At 45.2% G+C, this 27,763-nt stretch overlaps 1 long non-coding RNA gene across 1 annotated transcript; it reads left to right on the forward strand.

Moving 5' to 3' along the window:
* Positions 1 to 288: 288 nt before the first annotated feature.
* LOC126050939 (uncharacterized) lies at positions 289 to 3,062 on the forward strand. Its single transcript, XR_007509688.1, has 4 exons — positions 289 to 1,579; positions 1,694 to 1,814; positions 2,210 to 2,314; positions 2,757 to 3,062. It is a non-coding gene; the product is annotated as an uncharacterized LOC126050939 (long non-coding RNA).
* The last annotated feature ends 24,701 nt before the right edge of the window (positions 3,063 to 27,763 follow it).

Here is a 27,763-nt window from a genome sequence, read left to right on the forward strand (position 1 = left end):
CACCGTCTCCATCCCCGCCTCCCCGGAGCCAACCCAAAAAAAAAAAACCACCAAAAAACCCCAAAACCACCCCAAACCCCAACACTCCCCCCCCCCCCCCGAGCCCCCACAGCCAAAACAGAGGAATGACCCCCCCGCGCCCCCCCCCCCGGCCTCCCGCTCCCTCCCCTCGAGTCTCTGAATTTTTTCACAAATCTCAGAGGCGAAGTTGCAGGTTGAAACGAAGCGAAGGCACCCATGGGTGCCCCCCCCCGCACCGGGAGATGCCCCCAAACCCCCTTGAACCTTTTCACTTGTTTCCCCCCAAGAAGCTTTGTGCCCAGAGCGACGCTACGGGGCTGGGGGGGGGGGGGTCTCGTGAGTTCCCCAAAATAAAGATGCTGGGAAAAACATTTATAGACCGAGGCAGGGTTGTGGCCTTCGACTCCAACACCCCGCTCCCAGCTCCTCCTGCGCTGGGATCTCGGCCGTGCTCCGGCTGCTCCAGAAACCCCTCCCGGCACCTTCGGACTAATTTTGCTGGAGATTCTCTCCGGAGATGGGAACCTTCAGCCGGATCCGCAGCTCCCCGTCCGTCACGCCCCGATGGTGCGATACCCGCAGGGCACGTCCCGGAGGTTCGACTTTTGCCGGTTAATTGTGTTCTGGAAGGAGCGGTGAGGAGCCCGACTTCTGGAAAACGCCAGCGGAGCCCCGGGCGGGTTCGGATGCCGTGTTTGACCCGCGATGGAGCTGCTTTCTCCATCGCCCCTCCGCAGGGCCGGCCTGCCGCGGCGAGGGGGGGACGGAAGCCCCCGAGCAAGGGCTGACGGCGGAGGTCACCGCCGCTGGAGAACGGGCGTCTTCACCCTGGTTTCGGCGGGGATAGAGTTAATTTTCTTTCCAAGCGGTTGGTAGAGCGTTGTGTTTTGGGGTTGGTATGAGAAGAACGTTGATAACGCTGCTGGTTTCAGTGGTTGCTCAGTAGTGTTTAGTCTAAAGTCAAGGATTTTTCAGCTTCTCCTGCCCAGCCAGCAAGAAGGCTGGAGGGGCACAAGGAGTTGGGAGGGGACACAGCCAGGACAGCTGACCCAAACTGGCCAAAGGGGTATTCCAGACCATGGGACGTTGTGCCCAGTATATAAACTGGGGGGAGTGGGCCTGGGGGGACGGCTCGGGAACTAACTGGGCATCGGTTGGTGGGTGGTGAGCAATTGCGTTGTGCATCACTTGTTTTATATATTCTAATCCTTTTATTTTTATTATTGTTACTACTATCATTATTATTTTCTTCCTTTCTGTTCTATCAAACTGTTCTTATCTCAACCCACAAGTTTTACCTTTTTTTTTTTTTCCCCCAATTCTCTCCCCCATCCCACTGGGGGTGGGGGGGTGAGCGAGCAGCGTGATGCCTAGTTACCAGCTGGGGTTAAACCAGACCAGTCTTGTCTGGGGCTCGCAGCCCCCTTTGCCCACGAGTTAGCCGGGCAGGACTGGACGGAGACGCGATGGGGAGGCGAGAAGGGTCGTTCCTGCTCTGGCGTCAGGCAGAGGAGGCAGCGCACGGACAACGCTGCCCGTTGGGAGCGAGCGGTGGTCGGTGAGCCCGGGTCCCTGCTGGAAGAGTCTGTGGTCAACCCACCCCTCTCCGCCCTCTCCGAGCCACACGGGGCTTCTGAAAGCGTGATTTTATAGACCGCTTCTGTATTTGCAGCAGAAGTCATAATAATGATGATGAGAAGAAGAAATATCAAATCGCTCTCTGGAAATGAAGAATACTATGCTTACCAGGGTCAATTAAAGCATAAGAGTAAAGCATTAAAAGGTTAATTAAGGTAAAAGAACGTTGTTTTTCGTTAAGTATATGCTGATTTTTCCTGGGCATGCTGGGAGAGATTGATTATTTTGAACTTTCTATGTAAGGTCGAAGTTAATATTTAAAATCCAGCTGGAACTGCTTACATCTGGAAAAGGATCCAGGTGGATTGGGGGGGGCAGGGAGCTGAGGGGGTATTTTGGGGCAGAATGACTAGCGGGCTGCTTTCCAGGCAGAGCTACTGGCTGCTTTAAAGTCAAAAAGTTCCTTTATTTTGGTGGTACCGACCTTGTGCTGCTTGACTCGTGCAAGCGATGGAGAATGGTTTGGTCTCTTTGTCACAGGTAGTTTTATCATGACTTTTTCCGTTCTTTCCACTCTCATTTCTTGTCATTCCCGCGGTATTTTCCACAGCCTTGTAGAGCCGCAGGCAGGTCAGGCCCTTCCTTCTCTCCACCTCTCCACCCCGTCGGAAGCGCGCACACCGAACCCGGTGAAATCTGACCCAGGATCGTTTCAGTAAGGATTCGTATGTGTATATTTAACTTTTACGCCACAGCTGTACTGAGGGGTTACACTTGTTGTGCTAAAGCCCACTTGTTTTCTACTCAATGACTTTATATTTTTGGCTGACACGTCCTTCCTGCTCCAGTTACACCTGAGGCAAAAGGTTCATAGGGACGAAGCCGGTGGCTCGCATCCCACCGGCACTGTCCTCCTCTGGAGCTGCCGCAGTTTTGGCCCGGCAGCGTGGGCACCGGGCGGGCTGGGGGAGGCGGTGATTGCTGTGGTGATGTGCTGAACGCGAACGGGACTCTGGGTCCTCTAAGAAATCAGAATCGCTGTGAAATGGGGCCGTTGCGTTAAAGGAGCACGACAGCATCATTCTTTCATAGAAGGAAAATGTAAGTAAATGAGGGAAGACGTTTTGATTTTTTCTTCCTTTACCTTTTCTTCTTAGTTCTAACACACAAAACTGCTGGGCTGAGCCCTCAGGATGTGCCCGGGTATCCCACCGAGGACCATCTCAGCCCGCTGTGATGAGAACACTTGGTCACGGAGGCAGGAGTGGTCCAGCAGCCGGAGCCGGAGAGACCGAGCCAGTGCATCCCAGTGCTCTGCCGGCTTCTGCTTGGAGCTCCCTGCAGGTTTGTTCCTCTGCCTGCAGCCAGGGGCAGGGCTATAATAGTGTTTACCTGTGTTACAGGAAGACATCGTTGAATAAAAGGTAGCAGGAAGAAAAATAAGCGTGTTAGCTATGTGAAAATGTGGCAAGAACAGCCTCCTGTGCTGGCACAGCATTCAGTGCAGTCGGATCTTTGAATATTATCTCATTCGGTGACGAAAAATAATATGGAAAATAATAAAAATATGGAAAAAATTAAGATATTAAAAGAGACAGTGTCATTAGGAACTTCTTTTAGAGGTTTTCTTGTGCTGTGCTTGACATTTTGCTGGGCTGTCTATACATCCTCTGGAGTACTCCTTAGAAACCGGTTGCGGGACGTGCCGCGGTCCCACTTTTCCCATCTCGGTACGAGTGTTCCGGTCGGTGTACTGTATTGCAAAGCGCTTGAAGGTTTGTTGTTGGGTGTCAGCAGGCATTTGCATTACTGAAACCCTTTGGAAGGGTTTTGGTGAGCTCCGGGGAACGCGTGGCTTTGAGAGCCCAGCACGCGCGTGTTGTTACAGCATTGACGGTTTTCTCTCCTGACACGTCCCACGCGGGTGTCCGGTCCGACCCTCCTGGGTGGGTGATTGACCCCGTCTGTTTGCTTGGCCACCCTCCGCGTGCCGGGTGGTGGCCGGAGGACCCCACCTCGCCATCAGCCCTGACCCCCCCGACACCGTCCAGGAGCCGTGCGTGTGTCTCTTGCACCCGTGTTGGCTGCGGAGATGGAAAACAAGCACCGGTGGGAAGGGGCTGGCTCTGGTGTGGCTGTGCCCGCAGGGGCCGTTCCTGTTCAACTCGTGCCCGGGGTGCCAGCACACAGCCTCCCACCTCCCGTCTTTTCCAGAGAGTCCAGGATACCTGAGGATTCCTATGCACGGATGAGCCAGTGGCCGGGAGTGCCGGCAGCCTTTTCCAGCCCATTCCCTGAGGTGCCAAGCGGTTGCATCCATATGACAGGTCCTGCTGGAAAGCAAAACCTTTGCCTGCTGGATACCACTCATGCCTGGCATCACTCCAGCTGCCAGGGGGTGATGTTTATCCGCCACGTCCCAGGGATATCGTGGGTTGCCAGGTGCCTTGAGGCTGGTTCAATGCCCTGGGTCCCTGGGAAGGAGCCCCGCACCTCCCAGCAAACCCAGCGTGGGGCTGAGCGCCGGGGCCAGCACCATCCCCCTTGGTCATATGGAGGGGTCACAGCCCTGAATACGGGGGGGGCACGGCAGCCCAGGGGGGAGCACGGCAGCCATGCGAAGCCCAAGCCAGAGCCGGGAGGTGGAGAGCGAGCCTTGGATTCGGTCTGCGGGGCAGGAGGTGTCGAGGGGACGGCGTGCTGCCGAAACAGGAGAAGCGGTTCGAGACGGCGGCGTTTGCTCGCAGGTGCTGGCGTCCGTGGGTTTGTATGGCGATGCTCTGAGCCTGGGTACAGCCTGCAGCGGGGCACGGGGATTGCCAGGGCAGGAGGAGAGGCAGGGTCGGAGGGTCTGGTTCTGGCTCTTCTCTACCTTCAGTAGCTGGCTTGGACTTCAAAGGCCGTTTCAGGGAAAAGGCTGGCTTCCGAGAGGCAGCGGGGGAGAGGGAGACGTGTTTTGGAGTCACGTCTCACGCGGACCAGCCTGGGAAGGGCTGACCTGATGGGCAGCCGGTGCTGCTTCAGAAGGGGATCACCCTGGGGTGCAGTCGGGTGGGGGGTCCCTGCCAAGGATGGGCAGTGGGCACCCCGCGATGCTTTGAGCCGCACAAGGCTTTGCCCCAGGGATGGAGACTGAGCCTCGTCCTTACTGGAGGGCAGCCGGGCATCATTCGTTTTCCGTGAACAGCGCTGGCTCTGTGCCCATCAGAAGGAAATGCCTGTCTGTGATTTTTTTTTTTTTTTTTTTTTTCCCTGCTCAAAAACCTTACCCGAGGATTTATGCCAAATGCATCTTGCATTTCTGGTCTCCTGTTGCCACCTGCCGTCAGCCGCCCGGACGCCTTTCTCCTGCTCCTTTATGGGAGGCTGCCCTGGCTGCTGCGGTTTGGAGACTGGATTGCAGGCAGGGAGAGTAAAAAGTCTTACAGATCGATGTCTGCACAACTAATTTATAAATAACAATTTTGCTGATTTAACCCTTGTTACACCAGCAACTGTGCCTGCTCCCCCCATCATATGGAGCTGTACTGTGAAAAACTATTTTTCTTTCATAAAAGTTGGATGACAACACTTGAAAACAGCTGGAAAATCAGTACTGATGTGACAAAAACATGTTTTACCTCTGCGTATTTTTTCTGGTACCACAGGATTCTTGCTCATGCTTCAGCGAGGGTCGCTGGGGATGCACCCGAAAAAGGAGTAGTAATGCTGACAGGTTGTATCAGGACATGTCTGACCCAGGAATTCAGAACAAATGAAATCAAATGCTTGGGAACACCATGACTACAAGTGCCTTGCTCAGTTGCTCAGCTTCTTTTTTTTTTTACGATGCCAAGATTGGTAAGTTTTGCAAGAAGATTCTTCTGTGGTTAGAAGGACACCAGAGGGAACCACCTCTCTCTCTCTCACCAAAAATCTCCTCTCGATTTGCTTCTCATTCCTTTCTCCTATATTTAAAACTCTTTTTAAGGAACTAATTTACACTGGGATATTTATAGCAAAAAATGCAAGCATCATCCAGGGCGCTAGGGGAAACCCATTCATAAGGCAGCCCGAATGTGTCTCTGGAATTCTGCTTTTGTGTTCTCTGGCTGAAATCAAAGCCTTTCTTCCAGTGACGAATTAAATTTGGCATGAAGATAGACCAATACCAGGGTAATATCAGGATTTTAAATATATCTGGCACCGGTGTTACGGAGTGATGGTATTATCGGTGTCCTGCCTCCTCCACGCTCTGCCAGAGTCGGGATTCTGGCTGTTTGTTCTATTTCAGGCTGGTTTGGAACCAACCTGCAGCAGTGGATGGGATTGTCCCTGTGAGTACCTGCCCATTTTTTGCTGCCCCAAGCTCAGAAATAGCTTGTGAGAATTAGGGAGTCTGCGCTGAAAATGAAAACTAGATTTCAGGTTCACAGAAAGTTTTGGTTTTGTTTTTTTTTTCAATATATTATACAATCTGGTTTTATTCTGATTGAGAAGCAGAAACGAACACAAGAGGCAAGTTTATTTGAGGCACCTGACACAAGGGTTTTCTGGGATGAGATGCATCTCCCACAACTGTAATAGCTGCTAACCAGGTTTGGAGCTGCTCTTGCAGAGGTGAAATTGCTGGTTCTACTAATCTGAGGTGCCAGCTAAGAGGGATTTTAGGGTTAAGGGCAGACCCACCCTACAAGCCACAAGCCTGCAGGTGTGTTCTGTGAGAAACCTGCTTTGGCTGGAGATTTTGGAGTGGCTTTGTCCCATCTGCAGAGCTGAAGGAGGATGAATGTGCCAAAGATTCCCCCAGTTTCAGGTTTTCTGTAAAGCCTGATTTGATGTTTAGGATTCTCCAACCAGCTGTGCCTCCTAGGAGCTGATACTTCTAATACAAGTATCAGAAACATTTCTTTTATCTGCTTGTGCCCAAACTTTTGCAGGTGGTCAGGAGGCTGTTTGACAACGTTTATTTTGAAGTCAGTATGCAAGTGCTTGTGTAGCAAAATATCTTGCGAAAATGTGAAAGAAATCCAGGAAAACTATACAGCAGGGCAGGGGACAACACTCAAAGCTAGAAAGCGTCTTCAGAAGGCTGAAACTGTCTCCAGATGGCATCCAGGCAGTCATCAGGCAGAAAAAAAGGCAAAATCACCATTGTGCAAGCTAAAAGAGACTAAGGAATAATTTGGGGGGGGGGGAAGGATAAATTATTTTTCAGCACCTGCAGCCTCCCCAGGGACAGCCAGCAATGGGAGCTCATGCCCCGGACTGGACGCAGCCCAAAACGAAAGAAAGAAATGCAGATCCTTGTACCGTGGGCGTCCCAGCCGTAATGCTGGAGAGCACAGCGAGCCTGTGGTGCTGGCTGCCTGCTCCGGACCAACCCCGCTGCCTGCTCCGGAGCGGGGGCAAACGGGGAAAACCAGAAGCGGGGCACAGAAAGTGCTAAAATGCTGATGGAGGGCCCTCTGGGGTCTGGTGGGATTTGTTGTGCAGGAGAGCGGAGCTGAGCCTGCAAGGCAAGCCGCTGACCCTTTGAATCAGATCTTTCCTTAGTTTTCATTCATGTGAAATATTTAGAGATTTTTGTCTTATCCCAGTTCAGGCTGAAATGCTGGAAAACATCTTCTGGTCCGTCCATCCCCCCGTCCCAATCATTTCTAATTGGTATTATTTTTCCCTGCCTGCTTGGAGAGCTGACCGTAGCTGGGTGTCTAAAACCCTCGGTAGGGTTTGGGAGATCTGCCCGTGTTCTGGATGACGTACACTTAGCACAGGAGGAACCTTCGGCCAGCATCCAGCTTCTGCATTCTCTGCTTTATTACGTGTCCTTCATTACAACATCCTATTTCTTCTATTTTTAATAGGCAGGCTGCAAAGTGCAGGGCTACCATCTGGGGGGTATGCAGACTGGGATTTCCTTTTGAGCTATGAGAGCAATAGAGGTCTGCTACGGCGTTTTGGTCTTTGGGGGGGTTCTGCTTGGGGGGCTCCAGAGGTGGGGATCAGGACAGCTCTGGGGATGCTCTCGTCGCGGCAGCCTCCAGCTTCCAGGAGGAGTGTGAAAACATTCTCCACCAAAGGCATTTTCTTTGCAAATGTTTATTTGTGAATGGCAAGGGCTGTTATTTCTCTTGCTTATTTATTTTGAAGGTCTTTATTTTCGATTAGGAACATCCCCAGCTGTTTCTTCCTCTGTTTGCAGCACGTTTATCCCCATTGCCTGGAGTTACTCAGGCTAAGTCAGACAATCCGTTCATAGGATGCTTGTTCAGATGCTGGCAGGTACCTGCATCTGAGAATAAGCACTAAAAAACTGTTCAGCTTCGAGTCTCAGACATTGCCACCAACTGGAGCAGGTTGTACAGTTAGACTGTCACTTGGATTCTCTCCCTTTCTATCTGAATTGTTGAAAAGGAGGGAGAGAGACCAGTAAGCTTTTCTATGACCAGCCACTTAGGTGTCCATGGCCCATCAGCCCATGTGCTATCCCAGGCTCCTCAATAGCTCTGTTAAGGTAAAACCAAACGTGAAAGCTCAGCTCCGTCAGAGGTGCACACCTTAATGGTCTCTGTTTTTTAATTTGTGCATCGTTAGAAACAGCTTCTAGCAACACACTTGCTCACTCACCTCAAGGACCTAATTCTCTTGACAATCAGGGATTTTAACTAGATTTGCTCAAGTGTAAAAATAGCTTGGAATAAATTTGTGGGGAAGAAAAGGCAGAGACAAGTATTTATTCATTTTATTAAAAGTAGTAAAAATACAGAATAAATATTTTCTCCAAAATACATATATCTACAAAATGTCTTATAATTTAATTGACATGATAGAAATAAATCCACACAGATCTAAACACTCCTATCATCACCATTAGCTTTAGAAAAAACATTCATTCTCCAAGTGCCATATGCCCAGATCCTTATAAATCTTTAGTTGCCAAATGTACACTGATCTACCAAAGCTGCAGGTAGGGGAAAATCTCAGGCTGTGTTTCTCAGTGCTTGTGAAGGTTTCTGGGCAGAGTGCTAAGCATACTAAATCAAGGTGATCCTGTACGCGTGAGCGCAACGTTCTGGTGCTCCTTGCTGATAAGCGATATACATATATACAGCGAAGCTCAGGCAGAGCTTAAGAGGTGCAATATTGCGTGAATATGACTTTTGCTGTTCATACTCATCTGGCTTCAAAGCAGTGGCAAAGCTAGCTCTGCACTAGGTAAGTTTTGCTGGTATAACTGTATTAATTAATCCTCTTTACTGTAGATGGATATCACAACATTGAGATTTTCCCTGTATAGCCATACCAGTTCCCTGAGTAAAATTATCTATTTCAGCAGCAGCAGTTGTGTACTGGTTTAATGGTCTATACACAGGTTCTTGCGCTTCTGGACATGTTTTCAAGAATAATACCCTTTCTGCTGAGGTTATGTGATACCAGCAAAACTTTCCAGCAGAAAGTTGACCTTAAACCCGAAAAGTTACAAGATTCACAGCAGGTATCGCTAGAGCCCATGCCGTCCCCCCCTACACTGGTCCACCCCGGTCTTAAAGAAAGGCAAAGGAAATATATTCATAGCACATATTGATATATCACTCAGTGTTTATGGCACAGCGTGTGAAACCCACGGCGATGGTTGGATAAGATGCCTGGTGTGAACCAGCTGCTTTTGGTCACATCCATCTATATATTAAGTCTCGCTGTGACTGTTCAGAAATTAACTTGACCTTCTCGTGAGAAACCCAAAAGTTTTATGCCTAGTTGTGTCCTTCCACAATCCCCTGCATGATTTGCTTTATCAAGCATTTAAATTTTCATCTAGAACTACGAATGGCATTTTGCCATCAATACTTTCAGAGATTACATGCCAAACATGAACCAGTACAGTACCACTGAAACTGAAGATGTGCCCTGCCAGGTTTTAACACAGAGGAGTACTTTTAAAACAAATAACATTTTACTGCTTGTTTAAATTTACAGCCATTCTAGAAACTTACAACTCTATGGTCTTGCAGTTTTTGATACTTTTCGGATGAATGTCATCAGTTTTTCTAGAAATATTGTTGCATTCTTTCTTTCTGTATCACATTTCCCCTGAAAAGTTAATTAAGAAAAAGAAATTACGTAACACTTAACCATTATGTAGAGCTTTTTCATCTTGAAATCATTTTGTAAATGATAAAATTTTCCTTAAATCTTAAATATGCTGACACACATGAATCCTCATTTTAGAGGTGGGTCAAGCTGAAGACTAGAACAAGGGAAGGGTAGACATGTGAAATAATACCAGGATTTCTCCTTCCATGTACTCAACACAAGTGAGTACAAAAATTATTCTCTCTCTTGTAGACTTAAGGGCTTAGTTACGAATTATGGATCACATTTTATCACATCTCTGCTGTGTGATCTCTGTTAGACAGGAAACAAATTCTTACCTCTTTTGCCAGGCGTGGTGTGAGTAATTGCTTCAGCCTTTCAAATTTTTGGAAAAAAACACTGAATTTTTTCATAGCTGGATTAGTTTTCAGCTGTTCCGTTCCTTCAAAGATTGTGCTGATACAATTCACATCCTAAGATGGAAGAAATAGCAAAACTGAGACACAAGAATTTGTAACCATGAACTACAATAAGTTTATTAAAAAAATCATCTTGAGTTACATCCAGCTGCCTGGGTGGCAAATAAATCGTTACTGACTTGGGCTTGTATTTGCAAATGACTTAGGCAAACGTGCTCAACTGACGCGCACGTTTGTTTACTCTGCGGGCAGAAAGCTGGCAGATGATAGTTTCTGCTAGCGTATGTTTTGTAATGTCCAGATGACCATATAATTATCTAAAGACTTAGTCCTATCTGTTCTGCAGCTATCTGAAGACCAGTTTGATTTCTTCCATCTGCTCGTGACAGCTGATAATTCTGGTTTACATCTTCAGTCTGGATGTGAGACGCTTTTGGCCGCAGAAGTTACAGCTCTCTGAACACGAGAGGAAGAAAATAAATGAACTTGAAACTACTGCAAACATTAATCTCCGCGACAGCTGACATCTGCATGCCAGGAGAGGTGGGGACAGCGGCGACCTTCTCATCTCACAGCCCTGTTTGCCTTGTCCTGTCCCAAGGGCAGCCACGCACCAGGCACGCTGGTCCTCTTCCACAAACCAGTAGCTGGCATTTGTCTCCGAGACCTGATGGTCCGGGCAAGGCGGCCCGGAGGGTTAGAGGGGACGGGCGGTGGAAGCAGAGCAAAGAGTGATGATGGTTGCACTTGCCAGCGCGGGGTTGTTTTGGAAGAGATCAGCTAAACACATGGAGAAGGAAGGAAGGAGAGGACATGACCGTCAGCAGCGGGAACAGGCTGAAGTGTTATGGGAGAAGAAAGTGACGAAAAATGAAGCAAAAACTAATCAGCGAAGATCAGAGCAAATGCGGACAGCGTCACGCCCATGATGTTCTGGACCAACGCGTGGTCTCCCGTTAGTCGTTCCTGGATGCTGTATGACAAAGAAGATAATTTTTCCCACGACCTTGCTTGGGAAGCTGCTCGCTCCTGCCACTGACGAACGACGAACGCAGAGACGCTGGGAAATTCTCCGTCCTCTCTATCCGAAGCACAGGTGGAAGCGAAGCAGCTCTTCTCCCCACTGCTGGGCCGCAGTGGCACCGCCGGGGACCTCAGCAGGGAAAGGGACGAGCGAGCTGGCGGCGTTCGGCACCGCTGATTCCGGGTCTGGTTTCCTTATCAAAACCCCCGGGTTAAACCCGGCCCAAGCCCCAGCCTGGGAAGAGAGCTCTTCCAGACAGGATCCAGAGAGGAGTGACAGCGCTGGAAACTTCACACCTAGTTTGCAAGGAATGGGCTGGATTTGCCACCAAAACAACCCCACCGTCCTGCAGCTTGCTTATGGCACAAATATGAATGATCCTGCTCCTTGAATAAATTAATGACTCGGATTGCATTCGCACAAATAGCCATCTGGCCATGATATTCTCTAACGAGCTCTGTGCTGGGCTGTGATCTCATGGTGAAACCAAGTTTCCAGTTGATGCACAGCAGGAAAAAAAACAGCGTTCGCATCAGGAGGAAGTCCTTTAAAGTCAGCTCGCAAAGAAAAGAGCCTTTAGGCTGAGGGGGAACGGCAGAAATTTATCTGAGGTGCAAAAGAAGATGGCAGACGCATAAAGATCTTGATCTCTGAGACAGACCTCATTCATAGACACGCGGTGGCCGGTGTCTTGTTCCCTGGGGCATTAACACCATCCTTCAGACAAGATGTGGTAATACAACTATTTAATCCCCTTATTGATGGTAAAGGTATAAAAAGCCATTTCTAAAAGTAATGGAAAGTAATGGAAAGTCTAAAAGTAGACTAAAAAGAAGTATTTTTGCAGATGGATGAGCAAGGAATGTGAACGAGTTTGTTCTTCCCTTTTTAACTGTCCTTCGTTTAAAAAGCTGATTCAGAAAATAATCACTCTGCGTGTGTGTGTTCTGCAGTTGTTTTAGAAAAACAGGACAAGAATAATTGCTGTCCTTGGCTACTTTTGCATCATAGCATATTTTTCTCTGACTCAACATTTGATTGTTTTTAATAACATTTTATATCTTACAATAACATTTTATATCTTTAATGACTTTTATATCTTACAATAGCTACATTTAAAGTACTTGTTTGCTCTTAAATACAAATAGAGTATTTTAGGAGATAACAATTTTAAAACTATCTCAATTTCCAATCACTAAATTTATGAAAAAGTTAATTTCATTTTGAAGAAAGGAGTTTAACTTACATCTATATTGTCTGGAGTTTCAATCCTCAGATTCTGAAAAATAATAATATATTAATTAAGTCTTTCAAATATCATCTTCATTAAGACTAGTAAAAATTCACATAAATAGATTTTTTGACTTTCAAAAAAGTTAAATATTCAAGAACAAGAGGTTTCAGTATATCAAATTTTAGATTAGAAAAGTGAAAATTGAACTTACCCAACTGTCCTTTGTCATTGACTCACACATTTGCTGTAATAATATCTGTAACTCAGCCATGTTGCTCATCTGGGGAGCAGCAGAGATGCTTGCAGCCAGCAAAAGAATGTAGAGATGGATCTTCATCCTCCTGATGTGCTCGGAGAACCTGTAAGTGCTTCTGGACCAGTCCTCTACCATTTTATGGTCTCTCCAGAAGGAAATAACAGGTTAGGTTGACTTTTGAAACTGATAGAAAAAAGGCCATTTGTTGAGACTTTCTGGAAGAGAAAGGTTCCAGTAAATTGGCTTAACCTTGGAGGACACCCCTTACCCAGTCAGCATTTCCACAGAAGTAGGTAATAAACTTCTAAGGATGTGGCCTTTCAATTTTAAAATCAGTAAGACATAAAATGCCCAAAAGCATGACCAAGCAGTTGCTGTCTCCACGGCACTTCTCTAGAAATCGGAGCTTCTCTGATAACAGCAGGCGATCTTCTGATAGGCGATAGGAAAGAGACTGTGGTGCAAGAGAAAAAAACCAACCCAACAAAACCCACAGAAAATATGCGGACTGCTGCCTAGAAAGAGAAAATGACAGCATTTGCGCAATACTTGTGGAAAAGTTTTGTCAAAACGCAGGTATTCTGTAAGAATTACTTAATTTACAGCAGGGGAAGCCGCTGCCCTGGAGCACACGCTGGGGCGGGAGGGCAGCCCCGGGGACGGGCACAGCGAAGCGGCTCTTTCGGGTGGGGAAGGAGGGATGCAGGATGCCCCGAGCGTGTCGGCCCGGACCCCGCGGGCACAGCTGGGACCGGGGAGCTGATTTCATGCTCTTGCTGTTCCACTTGCCGGCTGGGAGCTGGCAAGGGGAAAGCCCAGTGGGTTTGCAAGATTTGCGCCTGAGGTCTTAATTCATTGAAGGCATTTTCGCTTGTTATCTGGCCAAATTAGCCAACTCAGTGACTTGTGTTTCCTCCTTTCCTGGAAGCTGGAAAAAGCCCTTTTTGATTCCTTTTCAGAAAGAATGGTGTCATTTTTCAAAAATTGCTATCGTTGCTTTTCTGCTTGCGGGTTCCGGCGAGGGCAGCAGCCCGGGAGCAGGCAGTCCAGCTCCGTTTCTGCTGGGCAGGGGCAGATCTGCTGGCTCCACTCTGCGTGGCCCGGTGGCCCGCAGCCCGATGTCGCAGCAGTTATGAGTAAGCGCCTCAATATCTCAAAACTTTGAATGGGGGAAGTCAAAAGTCAGTACTGGTTGTGTGGTTTAGCTTAAGCTAACCTGCAAGCTGATCGCTGCCCACTTCACTACACCCAGCTTGTCATCTCTAACAGGAATAGTTTTGGTTTTTTCATGCTGCATGCTTATTTGTAGAGCTTTCGCATCATGCAGCTCCAAGGATCGTACCCTTGCAGGAACACGGACTCTGTGCCAGCGCATCGCTGGGAGCTCTGTGGAGAACATGCCTGGCACTACCAGCTGCCCTCAGGCTGAATTTGTAAGTCATGCACCTGAAAATATTAAGCCCTGTTCTTGGACCGCTGTGGTTTTGGCATATAACAGCTTGTTTCTTTTGGTTTCCCACAAACTCACACTGATTTTTTGGGCAAAGCCTCCTCTCCCCTTTGGCTGGCACCTGGGCTGTCCCTGCCAGCCGGGCTGAGGTTTGACCCCACCACTGGAGACCTCCGTGGACACCTGGGTATTGAATTGCTGCGGGACCTCAAGGTTGGTAATGGGAAATCTTTCTTTTTGACCTTTTTCTCTCCCAATGGTTGGTCCATCCCGTACCGCAGTGGTTCCAATCACCGCCATGAGGGATCGCCCACGGAGCCGCCTGCCGCGATCGCTCCCACCTCAGGTCTCCCCGCGCTGGGGGCTGCTCATGGCAGAGAGCACATCTGTCTCCACTTCTGTTCCTGGCCGGCACAACTGCCAACAGATTTTATGTCTCAGGCATTTCGTTTTCCTCCCTTTTGCATTTGGGATTTTCGATCACTTCTGTAGAATCCTAGCACTGTCCCAGAACCTTGTATGAACTGTATGTTTTGAGGGTTTTTTTTCCCTTGGCAAATTTTGATTTTTTTTGTGGTCAGAAGATAATTCTCAGTTCCCAAGAATTACAGGGTTTTTTTATTGCATGTTATCAGTAGCACAAGCTGGTCTTTCAGGAGGGCTTTGGCTAGCTCCCAAAGGACCAAGATTGGTTCTTCACCAGTGTCTGACCACTCTGCCTTCTTGTAACAGACTCCAAAATCATTAGACTTTGCAACGCAGGGGTTTTCTTCTTTTCCTTCTCCCCCCTCGCCTTTTTTCCTCTTCTGCCTGAGATAACAGAACTGCTCAAGTGCTTGTTTTTCTCTCTAAGCTGGCTCCGTGTCCCTACACAAACTAGTCCCATCTTCCAGCCTCAGTTTTTTTTATTGTTCAGGTGGTTTGTTATTTTTTTTAAATGTGAATGCAGGGTTAAGAAGCTGAAGGACAATGTAAGAACAAAATAAGGCAACATAAGCGACAGGTCCTGACCTCGATGCTGTACACTTTTGGTCCTTCTAGCTCTGCAATTTGTCTGATCTGTGAGTATGGTCAAAGGCACCACAAACACTGATAGAATTGGTAGGAATAGGAATAGAAATAAGAATAAGAATAAGAATAAGCAAAGAAAATATTTCTGAAGAAACTCTGGAGGCTGGAGGAAAAGTAAGTGGAAATCCAAACTGTTGGATAAATCCAAACTGTTTGATTAATCCAAATTGACTCAGTTTGAATTTGGAATGATCGGGAGTGTGGACGTGAATAAATAATGTAATTAATTAGTGAATTCATGAATTCTGATACTAATGAAATAGGTATTTCAGTAGGATTCAGCGTGTGATAACCAATGTTCACGTTATGGCTGATTTAGGAATATTATTGAAAAAAGAATCAGGTGATGCTATGAATGTGAAAACAAAGCTATCCTAAAAACCGTGCAAGATGCTGCTGATGCCAGAGCTGCAAGCCAGGATCACCACCCTGGACAAGGGCTTCTCTGCATCGAGAAATGGCGATTCCCACGGGTACGTCCCTGCGTTAACAGGTTTGCTAGACTTGGCGAATGCCTCATAAGAATTGGGCGAGTCGGTCTGCCACCGCAGCGTCCTCACCAAGCCCTTAACAGTCAAGACTACTGCTGAGCTTGCTTAAGCATGAGCTTTTCTGAACCTACTTGTGGCTCAGTTGCATTCCAGCACCTGGACAGCTGTGGGAGCTGCTCAGCACTTGCTGTCTGGTCCCCGGCGCAGGATTGATCCCCCCTGGCTGTAGTAGTGCCACGAAGCCCCTGCAGAAACCATGGCAGCTTGAAACACCGCGGTGCCCGGGGGAGGTGGACCTAAAGTGGCACACAGGAACTAGCAAGCTACTGTATGCTACTGTCACCTTCGTATCTTTTTGCCAGCATCATTAGCTGGAAGCTGCAACCCTTTGCAGTAGCTCATTTTGCTCCTTCATCTAGATAAGCATAAAGTTATGATGCTCAGATAAGGTTGCTTTAATGGTGCAAGTACGTAATGCAGCATGGATATGGTGCAGTAGCTTGTGCCTCTCCAGCCTGCCAGGCTCAAGAAAATGGAAATTTCTGAAAATCAGGGAACAGACTCCATTTCCCAGACCGCCTTTCCCCTGAAGACGGCAATGGCTCCTCGAAGCCACCTGCGCTCCTCTGCCGGGGCAGGTCCGAGGAGAGGTGGAGGAGTCGGTCGGAGCAGCGCGGCAGGGTGCAGGTAATGCCCGGGGTGCTTCGGGGTGAGGGGTCCTCTGCGATTCCTCCCCCTCGACCCTCCTGTCCTGAGGTGTCAGGAGCGAGGGGTGTCTGTCCGAGGGGTGTCTGTCCGAGGGGTGTCCGAGGGGCGTCCTCTGGTGCCCCAGCGCTGCTGACCGGGGCGTGCAGCCCACGGGCGCTGTCGAGGGGACACGGCTACAAAATGGTGTGTGGGCGTTTTGGTGGTAAATGGGAAAAATGTATGGTGGTAAATGGAACCCTAGGGCAGAGTGACATTTGTGAGAGACTCTGCGCTCTGTCCTTTTCCTCCCTTATCTGAAAGGGCAGGCTAGATATATGAGAAGATCACGGGGCTTTGGAAACCATATCTCGTTTTTTAAATCTTCCCTAATAAATGGGCAGCTTTTGACTAATGTAATCTCACACATGGAAATTACATTTCATCAGTTAACCTCATGAGTAAACGTTCCATCTCATTTGTTGAAGATAAGTGTTTCCTGGGCATCTCTGAAGTGGCGGTGATGTCTCACCTAAGCAGATGCTCTGTGGCCCCATATGGATTTCAGCTGCAGCCAGCGCCGCGTATTTGGCCACATAAAAAGCTGCAACCGTGGTTTGTGGGAACCCCTCCTGAGCGGCTCTTCGCCCCAATCCTAGGAAAGCAGAGCCGCTCAGGGTTTGCCTCCTGAGCTGGATCCAGCCCAATGCCCAGAGACAAGCAGGTGTCTTGGTGGGGCCAGGAGGGCTCCGCCACCTGCTGCCCTGTCTATTGGAGTATGAATATGCGTTTACTAACGTGCAGAAGTGCTCTGAAATGCTTTTTCACAGTGGTTACATTTCAATATTTTGTGCTGGGGGCTTAGTTTAAAGCCACCCAGCTGAAATGGAGTTTTCTCTTATGCTGGCAAATTTTCTGCCCCCAAACCGACCCATCTCCTGGGGTTGTAGAGACTGTTTTAACCTTTAGTTATACTCTCACATCTAACAGAGAGCAACAGAGAAAAGCCAGGTGAGTGCAAAAAGCAGGTCACTAGCAGGGGGCCTCGACTCATATTCACAGAATTTAGGGAATGAATACGCAGCTATTTGCTGCCTTCCACCAGTGTGTGCCCCTTGTTAGGGCAGCTGGTAAAGCGAGGTGCATACGCATGTGCAAAACCAGCAGTGAGCAGAAATCCTGCTTCGTGCAATGGAGATAAAAGATAAACCCCTGGACTTTGTTCCTGCTAGAAGAGCGTCCCGTAGTAGTGCAGCTCCGTAGTGCAGTTCCTGGAGCACCTCTGCTGCAGAAACTGCTCTGGTGCTTGTTCAAAGGCCAGTCCCAAGCCAGGGAAATTGAGAAATTTTGTAAAGACTGGTCTTGACCTAAATTACACAGAAGTAAAAATCTTTTCTTAGGAAACGGGCTGTTAGGAGGAATGTTGTTTACAGTTCTGTAACAGCCTGTGGGAGTAAGTGCTTTCTGGAAACAACATGCAGAATATCTGACCATTTTTTTCGGGGGAGAGAGGTTTTAACACTGCTAGTGGAGATCAGAGCCTGCCACGCAGAGGTGGTCTGAGTCAGGGGAACACTGGGGGCGGTGCTCTGACTGGTTTTTATGGTGGTAGTTTATGTAAGGTTTATTAAGTATGTACTAATTACTTAGTATACGTAATTTATTACGTATTACCGAAATCACCACAAAAGCATAAATTGTTTTAAATGCAAGGACTAACCAAGGCTTTTATATTCACGGATTTTCCCTTTTTCCGGACAAAGTGACCCTTAGCAAGAAATGCCTGGTTTTGCCAGGGTCCTCGGTGGTGTTAAAGACACCTGGAAGAAAAGAGAAACTGTGGGCCAGATGACCTTGACTTCTTTATTTGCAGTCCACTATTGCTGCTTCTTAAAGGTGAGCCCGGGCAGAACTTGCTCAGGCAGGTGAGGAGAGCAGCACAGTTCCTGTCTAGTACCAGACACTGTTCTCAGTGGGACTCTGTTGACTGAGCTGCTGCACAAAGTGGGACGCTTCCTATAGAGAAAAAGAAAGGCAGAAGAGAAGAGGAAAGCCAGGGAAAGGAAGGTGACATAGAGGAGCCAGCTGTTGCTCAAGGCTCAGCCAAAACGAATGGAAATACAGATGTCATCTGCTGCTCGCTCCCTGCCCCGCTCTGGAGCACCCACCCGCCGGCCCAGGCTGTACTAGAAAGCTTTTCAGCATCATGGGAAATGGCAGTGGGAATAGTAGCCAGAATAGTTAAAAAACAATCTAAACCATTGTCCTGTGACTCCCTGAAGTGACAAGGCAGAGGAGCAGTGGTGGGATGCTCACCTCTTCGGATCTCAGCAATTCCTTCTGGCAGCTTTAACAGCTTTGCTGGTTTCTAAAGTCCTTTGGCTTCCTCGGCCAGAAAATGAAACTGGCAGGAGCTCAGAAACCTGTGATTATAGTTCTTTCAGCTTAAACAATTCAGTATATTGGTCTATAGCTTTTGGGGGTTTTGTTTTCTGATTTTTATCATGGAAGCGATGTGCTGGGTTTCAGTTCCCACACCCCACATCATGCTCTGCCTCTGTGCGGGGTGCCCTCTGCATTCAGCGAGAGACCTTCCCCAGCGCAGGCTCTGCCCGAGTTTGATTTTTTTTTTTGCCTATACATCTTGAAAATGAAAGCCTTAAGGCTTTTGTTCTTCCCTCACAGGGTGAATAGCATTGTGTATGTTGAATGTGAATTTTAAAGGTTGCACAGCCAACCTCGTAACTTCCTCTGCCCTTGCGCGTACAGCCTTTCCCTCCCAGGACTCCTAGAAACCTCATTCATGTGCCTTGATGACTCTGGTTTGAAACAGCACCTTTCCTTTCTCTTCAGAAATGACTTTTCGGTAGGTTGGCCAGATGGCAAACGGATGATGCACTGCGTTGGCAGCACACTGAAAATCCATTTGTCCCACTCAGGGTATTTCAAAATGCTCCCAAGGACTCTAAACCGCCTTATCATCCTGGCGCTAGTCTTCCTGAAGAGCAGACAGCATAAAATGAGAATTACAGGTGCTCCAAACCCTGTTAACCTGTACTAATGAAGGAAGTAAAATGCTTCCAGAACAGCAAAATGGAAAGGCAACAGTTTTCCCTGTGCTCTGGATGCATGGATGGATGCACCGCAAGGTAATGCGAAGGAATAGTGAAAGAATGTGCTTGTAGGTATGAGCTGAGCTTACACAAGGTTGCATTAAAATATGCTGTGATTAGAGGTCTCTTCTGCTTAATTAGTTAATTAAGCTCCAGTGTGGTCTTTTAAGCAGTCAGTAGCATTTGTCTGTGCTTGCCTCCTGAGGTTTAGCTTGCCATGGGTGAGCAATATCGTCCCCACCCATAGGTACATCACGTTATAGCTGACACTTTTAACATGTTTTAGCATGGTTTGGAAGGAAAGGTGAGGTTTTAGCATGACCTGTAGTAACGTTACAGTCACTCAGCAATGGCTGGTTGAAAGAAATTTTATTGTTTTGTTTTGATGAAGATTATATCATTTCTGCAAATGTGCTAAAATGCCAACTTTGCTGCTACTTTTCAGTTTTATGCAGAAAGCTGGAATGAACCATACAATAAAAAACTGATGCTCTCCAGCCTTGCATCAATTTTAGCAGTTGTGCATCATTCACAGTTACTTGCGGTAGCTGTTGTTCAAGTACGTAATACCCTCCTCTGTATGGGCCAGGTTTCCTGACTTATTGCATCTCCAGGAATGTGCTGTCCTTCGGAGCTGCGTCAGAGGAGCACTGTTTAGAGAGGTACCGTCTCATGTTTGGTTCTTTCAAAAGTCAATGTTTTGCTGTTGCCTGTTCTTGCTAAACCTCCGGCAGCGACTAACGGCACAGGCATTGGCTTGTGGGACAGTGTCCTTTGCATTTCCTCTTTACTGCTGTATATATTCACTCTGGCTAAGGTTTATTAGTTTCACAACCCAATGGATTAGCCACTGTTACACTGCTAATAGCAGTGTCTGGTTTCATCCTGGCTTTTCTGAGACACCGAGATGGGAATCGCTTTGCTGTGCACCCTTTCATTTCTTTACTTGTCACATCTCTAGCTGTTACGATCTTCACAAACCTGCTGGTTCCTTGGACATAATTATGCTCAATTACTTATTCACGTGGTTTACTTAATTGGCAAGGGTCTATGACTTCCCAAAAATACGTCTATGCCAAGTACCTTTGACTTAAAACTTAAGCAACACCTAGCTAGGCAGATCCTCAAACTACTTCATGCCCCAAAAGCCAGCTCGGTGAATCCACTGCATTTCATTTGGAAACCAATGTACACTTCCATACATTAGCAAAGGTGTAATTTTCTTCTGACACCTCAGATTCTAGAAAAATGTAATATATTTATTTACGAAATACATTCTTTACTTCATGAAAAATATAGCTTAAGGCAATCCTGAGAGAAAAGACAAATCCAGCCTAAATTAGAAATCCTTTGCTACCACCGTTGTTTCTGTTGTTACAATTATCATTACCGTATTTCTACAGCAAAAACCTGAGCAATCTGCTCAAGGTCTCATTTTGGCCTGGCACTGACCCAACAAACACAAATTCCTCACTCTTTGCTCCGAAGTTTGAAGATAACATAGGTTGAAAATAAGTTTAGAGTAATATTAAAATAAATACGATCTCCTGTTACAATAAATATATTAAATAAATAAAGAATGTGTATCACGCAGATATACTGCACTTCAATTCTGTCATAGAATTTCAGGAAAACATGCAGATTTCAAATTTAATTATGCACATATTTATAAGATAGCTTTTTATAATTTTTTTCTCCTGTCTTCAGAAAATAAAGATTCTGCCAATTTTGTAAATGCCTGCAGGAGAACACATTAATGGATCTGCCTTCTAACCTTTATTTTTTTAATTTCACTCACGTAGTTTTATTGAAGCCTTGATATATATTCTAATTATTATAGTGCACAAAACTGACAGTAGAATCAATAATTTTAAGTTCTTTTATTCATTATCACTTTGAACATTAGGACCCTGTAGAAATATAAAAGATTTCTATAAATTAAATAAATATGTTAATACCTGCAATAAGACATAAATATCTGATAATACACATATAAAACATTCGTGTTTATGTTGTGCTGTCTCTCCGTGGCACTCTGTGGCAGCTTCGCAGTATTCCGTCAGAACCAGCTCTAGTGTTGGCTAAAAGTCGACTAGCTGGGTTGCCAGCACCCATCAGCAGGGTTTCTAGCACTTCTCGTGCAGCTTTTGAAAGAACCTCTTGTAGTGCTTAAGGGCATTCTGCGGGGACAACTCGGCAATCCGACAGGAACCGTCTTTCTCGCGTTTCTAGAATAATAATAATAATAACAACAGGTAATTGTGATAATAACAGAGAGAATAAAAAGAGCATATTACTGTGGAGTTATCAGTGGTTGTTCAAGGCGATATTTAATCACAAGTAAAGATAGATCGTCATGAATGAACAGAGAGAAAACTTTTAAAAATCAGGAATACTTTTTCCTGGCTGACTTTGCTTACTGAGATGTGGCTTAGGGCCTTTTCTCATTAATCTCCTGGCTAATGACAAGTCCAGGATTTGTCTAAGGGTGATGCATCTTTTAGAAAACTGTAACTTCCATCCACACTCCATGAATTTCAGGTAAGCGTTTCTTATAAAACCATTGCTGAGTGGCAGCCATAATGCTCAACAGTGCGAAATTAAGACCGTATGGAGGTGGCATCAAAATTTTGCTATTGACTTTAGTTGACCAGGATGCTGGGTTGCTTAATTTCGTGTGTTTTCAAAACAAATGAGCAGTCTATTCACAGTAATTTCAAATTTTTACCTTTTTAATCACTATAAATAACTGATGAGAAACTTACTGTATGTGCTTTGTTTAAAGTTGATATTATGCGGTCCATGTTTTTCTCCATCAGAGAAACATGTGTTCTCATTTGATCATTCTTAAAGTAAACTTTCAGCTGTTCTACGGTTCTTTCAAGGTGGCAGGAAACAAGGTTGCACTAAAAAATATATCAAACAACAGCAAAATTATATTCTGCCAAATGAGTTAGATTCTATTTTTCATTGAATTCAATAACTAACTGCATGCACAGCAGAAATAGAAATTACCTATTGTCTACTCTGTTACTGTACAATTAGGGAAAGAGGTACTTTCCTATATTTTCTTGGATTTGATAAAAATCTACAGCAGGATAATTAAAAAAGTATATGACATTTAAAAAAATCATTATAAAGGAAAAACAGGGAAAAGGGTTGTAAAAGAGGAATAAAATCCATTGGGGTTGCAGTTTTATCAAAATCACATGGAGTCCAAGGAGGTTAGATCTGCTAATTGCCTTTCACAGCTACCATCTCTGTGCAGAAAGACAGAAGCACCGTACTCTTCTGTCTATAAAGTGCTGCTTCTCGCCTTCTTTAAAGCTGAAAACTCTAAACGGGTTTTTTTCCGCTAAAGATAAGGCCTCCCAACGACAGGACGCCTCTTCTTATTTATTTTTCATGAACCTTTTTTCAGTTCACAGAGCCTGAGAAATCTGCAGACCACAGGCTGAAAAACACTAATCAACAAGGCTGTGTGCGATAACTTGTCATGCCTCCAAATTGCTTCCTTCGGAGACAACCTCCATTACGCTTTGTAACATTCAACTCGTCTGTTTGCCAAGAGGTAAGAACATTTTAGTGTTCCCAGTACTACCCGTATTCACCACCTTCTGTTCTAAATGACAGCAGGTCACATTCAGGGTCTGCATATCATATAGTAATGTTGAGAACAGCCTTGATGTTAAGCTCTCTGCGAGATCTCCTGCGATTGCCTTCAGTAGGAGTCTAACCAAGTCTCAGAGACCCTGGTCTCAGAATTGGCTATTTATTTCCATAACTTTTTGCATACAAGGAACTTAACTGAATTTTATAGAACTGCTCATGAACATATCGTTAGCATGTGTATTCCCTTTTTGTGAGATTCAGTCTTTTTTTAGTAGTCTAACTCTCTTTCTCTCAAGATCTGCTGCAAAGCATCATCATTTTTCAAATTATTAACAACAGCAGTATTAAAGAAGTTTTAAAAATATTACCTGAAATTTCCCGACAGGTACTGGAAGAAAGCTCTAAAATTTAAAAAAATAAAATAGTGTTAAAAGGTATTTATCTTCTAAGTGACTGCCACATCGTTAAGCATCTCTAACTACATATCGTCTTCATCAGGTTTTCTATTTCTGAACTTCCTTTGGGGAAACAATTGCAGCGCCAACTTCTGAGGAGAGGTTGACATGCAGTGCCTTCAGCATCTCAAGTTTAGCAAACAAAACACAGGACATGCAAACTAGAGCTGAAACTAGCCCAGACTTGATTTTATACTTCCATCAAAAGAACTGTAGAAAATGAAGAAGAAAAGATAATGACCCACCTCCTTGCCTGCTAGATCCACTAGAGCTTTGAAGTTTGCTTGAAATTCTTCTATTGCACTGCCCATTGAGCCAGGTAAGCTGCTACTCAATAAGAAGATAAAAAGCAACAGCATTTTTGCTTCCAGGAAAGCTACGTTTGATTTATGCCTTTTTAATACCACATGCTGCCTATATATACTCATGTACACCTTGAATATTAAATCGAAGGGAAAGTTTTCTCACATAGGAAAAGGCACAAGAAATAGTGTGAATTAGTATAGGCACTGTGGGATGCCTCAGTGGGGACAGGTTGGGGGTTTCCTTCCCTCTGACATCAAATAAGGGGAAAATACCTTTGTAGATAAGAGATGTCATTTTCTTACACGATATCAAAAACTCATCACAGGAAATAGGAGTATTCCTTGTATAACACACATCTTTATGTGGTTCTATTCTTACTTTTGCATCACGTAATCAGATAGATGGAGATCTGGAAACCTAAGTAGTTCTTATATTCCACTCAGTAATATGACATCCTTTGTTCAATAGGATTTTCTAACATAAGCTGCAGTTCTAGATGTAGTAAAAAATAATAGCAAATTATTTGCTATTACACAGACCCTAACATCACTTAACCAGTATGACTTATTTAGCCTTCTTCCTTCACCCTGGATGTTCTGCGAAACTCAGCATATAATACATAGCTGGGAATAGCATGGGTTTAATTAGCAACAGCCAAATAGCAAAAGCATGGTAGGCACTAATGGCAGAAATTAGCAGTCCTGGCATCAACGTTAGTGGAAAAACTCTATGTACTGAAAAATACTGAAGTGCTTATAAATGGCTAAAAACTACTTTCAGATGCCTGGCAAGGGCTTCTGAGAGGGTAAGAGTCACTCACTAAAAGGTTACAATTTTCCAGCAAAATCAGACAAATCACTCAATGATATGAGAGGAGTCATCTGGTTTCCCATAGCTATCTGCTTGAGAGTCACAGAAACAAAGGAGACCTTGTGCACATCAAATAATTAATTTCTTAATACATAATTTTATGAACAGATCTGTTTAAGTCTTGTTGAAAACACTGCTAAACTAAACTTAATTTTTTTTAATATTAAAATACCTATTCCTGTCCTAAAATTCAGCAAGATAAGTATAACGAGAGGTTAAAAAAACCCCTCTTGAAAGGATCTTTTGATCCTAACTGAAAAGCTCCTGAAAAACCTTTTAACACTAGGCTCATTGAGCATCCTGTTGTCAGCGCATCCAAAGAAACACCAGAGGCCCACAGCTGAAAATGTTTGGATCCTGGAAGAGCACGCAGGGAATAACACAACATATACTTACATTCCTCCACAGAAATCAGCATTTGACTACTCTTAGAGCCAGGACGCCGAGTAAGATGGCCTTTTGCCTGACCTGGTACAGCCACTCTTTCCTAGAAGGAAAGGGATAAAAAACATCTATGGTAAACTAGGTAGAAGAAAAGCAGATCTTCTGAAAGGTTTCCCTTTCCCACAGTGTGGATATAAAGCAAGCATTTTGTAACATTTCACAAATAGTGGTAGTCTTATTAAAAATTATTAGTATAGACATTAGCATGTTTATGATATGATGTGCTAATAGAGTATATATTTTGTCATATTTAACAAGAATTAGAGGAGTAAATGTTTCTTGCCATATTGGCCAAAAATCTAATCTTTTGGGGCTGTCACCAGGATCTGAATCATCAACAATGTCTTAGCCAGTTTTGAAATAATGAAAAATTTTGCTCCAAACTGATCACACCCATGGTGACACACCACCTAGGTATGACTTGGGAGAGGAACAAGATGCAAATGATTTTTAATAACGGAAGACTTCTGTCCATCATCCATGGATAGAACCATGGCAGTTCTTTGCATCACAGCATCAATGAGTCTTGCAGAGTTTGAATAAAGAAGGAGTTGTGACATTACGGGAGGTACGTGGGAGTAGAATGGAAAAAATGTATGAAGGCAACATAGGATAAGTGTCTCCCAGTAAAATGCCATGCACCCAACTACAGCAGAAACAAATGAGATCAATATGTAAGGTTCCACTTCCCATTTGAGTGCAAATATCTTGTCTATCAGACTTTGCATCTGTACTTATTCTGTAGGGTAGAGTGAAATCCGAACTGACCGTACATAGGAATTAAGAAAAAAAATCAAGTGAATGAAGATATCTTAGTGGTTAGAAAAGTGTCAAGGAAGGACTGGCAGTTGAAGGAAAAATACTGATATAAGGTATTGTGAGATAGGCGGTGCAGTGAGTGAAGAGCAGCATCTGAAATGATGGAGTGGACTGCAAAAAAATGAGAAGGAAGACAAAATTATTTGGCAGGGTCAGCAGCTCTTGGGGAGACAGTCACGTGTCTGTGGCATTCCTCCAGGCCTGACCTGGAGCTGAACTGCATTTTCAAATCAGGGGATGATAAAATCTACATTCCCCCAATTCTCTATAAAGTGGTGCATTAGGTTACACATAAAAAGCAAGCTGGACTGGCGAAGGCTGGCTCTTCTGATGTGTTGGCCTTTAGAACAAGTTTGGAAAGAAATGTGCGCTAAAGACATAGAAGTAAATGGTAGAATAAGGCAAAATGTAACATTGATTGCTGAAGATGGATCATGCCAGAGTGACCAGATATCCTTGTTTGATAAGAGTTCATCCTATAAGAAGACAAGGATTCTAGATATCTGGGGTTTAGTAAAGCACTGTGTCAGACAATAACTTATTGGTTAATCTGGAGAAGATGTGAAAGTATTAAGGCAGATGAATAGTTTACTGGGCTATGTTAAGAGTCGTGTTGAAAAGGAAAGTTATTAGGCTGAAGTAGGTAACTAATGAATGGCCTCAAGATGCAGTCTATGTCCTACTGTCATTAACAACGTCATTGATCATCTGAACAAAGAACTCAGTGGAAGAACTTGGCTTGATTATCTAGGAAAATGAGGGCTGAGAATATGTGCAGTCTATAAACAAATTGAGATAAGAGCAGGAAGAAGGCACCTTAGATGCAGGACGATGTTCAGACAAATTCAAATGGGGAACACTCCAGCCACCAGACATTTAGGCTGGAAATTTATAAAAGTTTGTAACCGCTAGTTGTTCTTCTACCTAATGTTCCAACCAGTTTTATAAAGGAGCGTTGACAGATTTCTAGACGGGACGACACAATAGTATGCATTGCAGGAGACTGGAAACAGTGACTCAGGTAGTTCTCCTCCTCAGCCTTTCACGTTCATACTTTCACATTCAGAGATTTATATACTCTGAAAGGCTGGTAACTGTGCTGAGTGTCAGTCAAAGGAGATAGACCACAAGTCAAGAAATCATTCCCACTAAACCATCCCAGAGTAGCATAAACACTGATTTAGAGAATAGATTTCATACTGGTGCAAAAATAGTGTGTGTGAAACAGAAAACTCTTACCAGAAACACCACCAATAACTAAGTCTCCTAATCGATGACTTTTGGAGAATATTCCAGAGGTCAGACTGGTTGCAGAGTCAGGACACAGTCTGTGCATCATCCAACAGCAACATGGAAAAGTGTTGCCATAGAGAAAGCAGCAACAGCAGAGACTAATGGCAGTGTGCTCATGAACAACTGAGTCATAACAAGGCAGCTACAGGGCAGGAGACAACGCACAAATGGAGTATAATCTAGTAACATCTATCTAGAGGAGCTGTATTTGCTTCTGAAAGATGGGTATGAATTTTATCTTTGACTTTGGCAATATTCTTACATCCTGCTGTGCCAGTAACCGCTCAGTGAGGTGAATACTAGCCTCTTCTTAAGATCTGTAGCAGCCATAGCTCACATTTTGTGAACCTTTTTTGCGCTCATAGAAAATAGGATTATCACCAGACTACGATCATAGAGAAAGCCTGAATTGTTAGCCACAAAACCACCTGCTGGCTGCCAGCTTACGATAAGGTCCAGGCTTACTTTACCTATCATTTGTGTGTTTCTCATTTTAATGACAGATGATGCTGAGATCGAGTACAAAGGGCTGTTTTCCAAAGTTTGC

The sequence above is a fragment of the Accipiter gentilis genome, chromosome 26 (genome assembly GCF_929443795.1).
Source record: "Accipiter gentilis chromosome 26, bAccGen1.1, whole genome shotgun sequence".
Lineage (NCBI taxonomy): Eukaryota > Metazoa > Chordata > Aves > Accipitriformes > Accipitridae > Astur > Astur gentilis.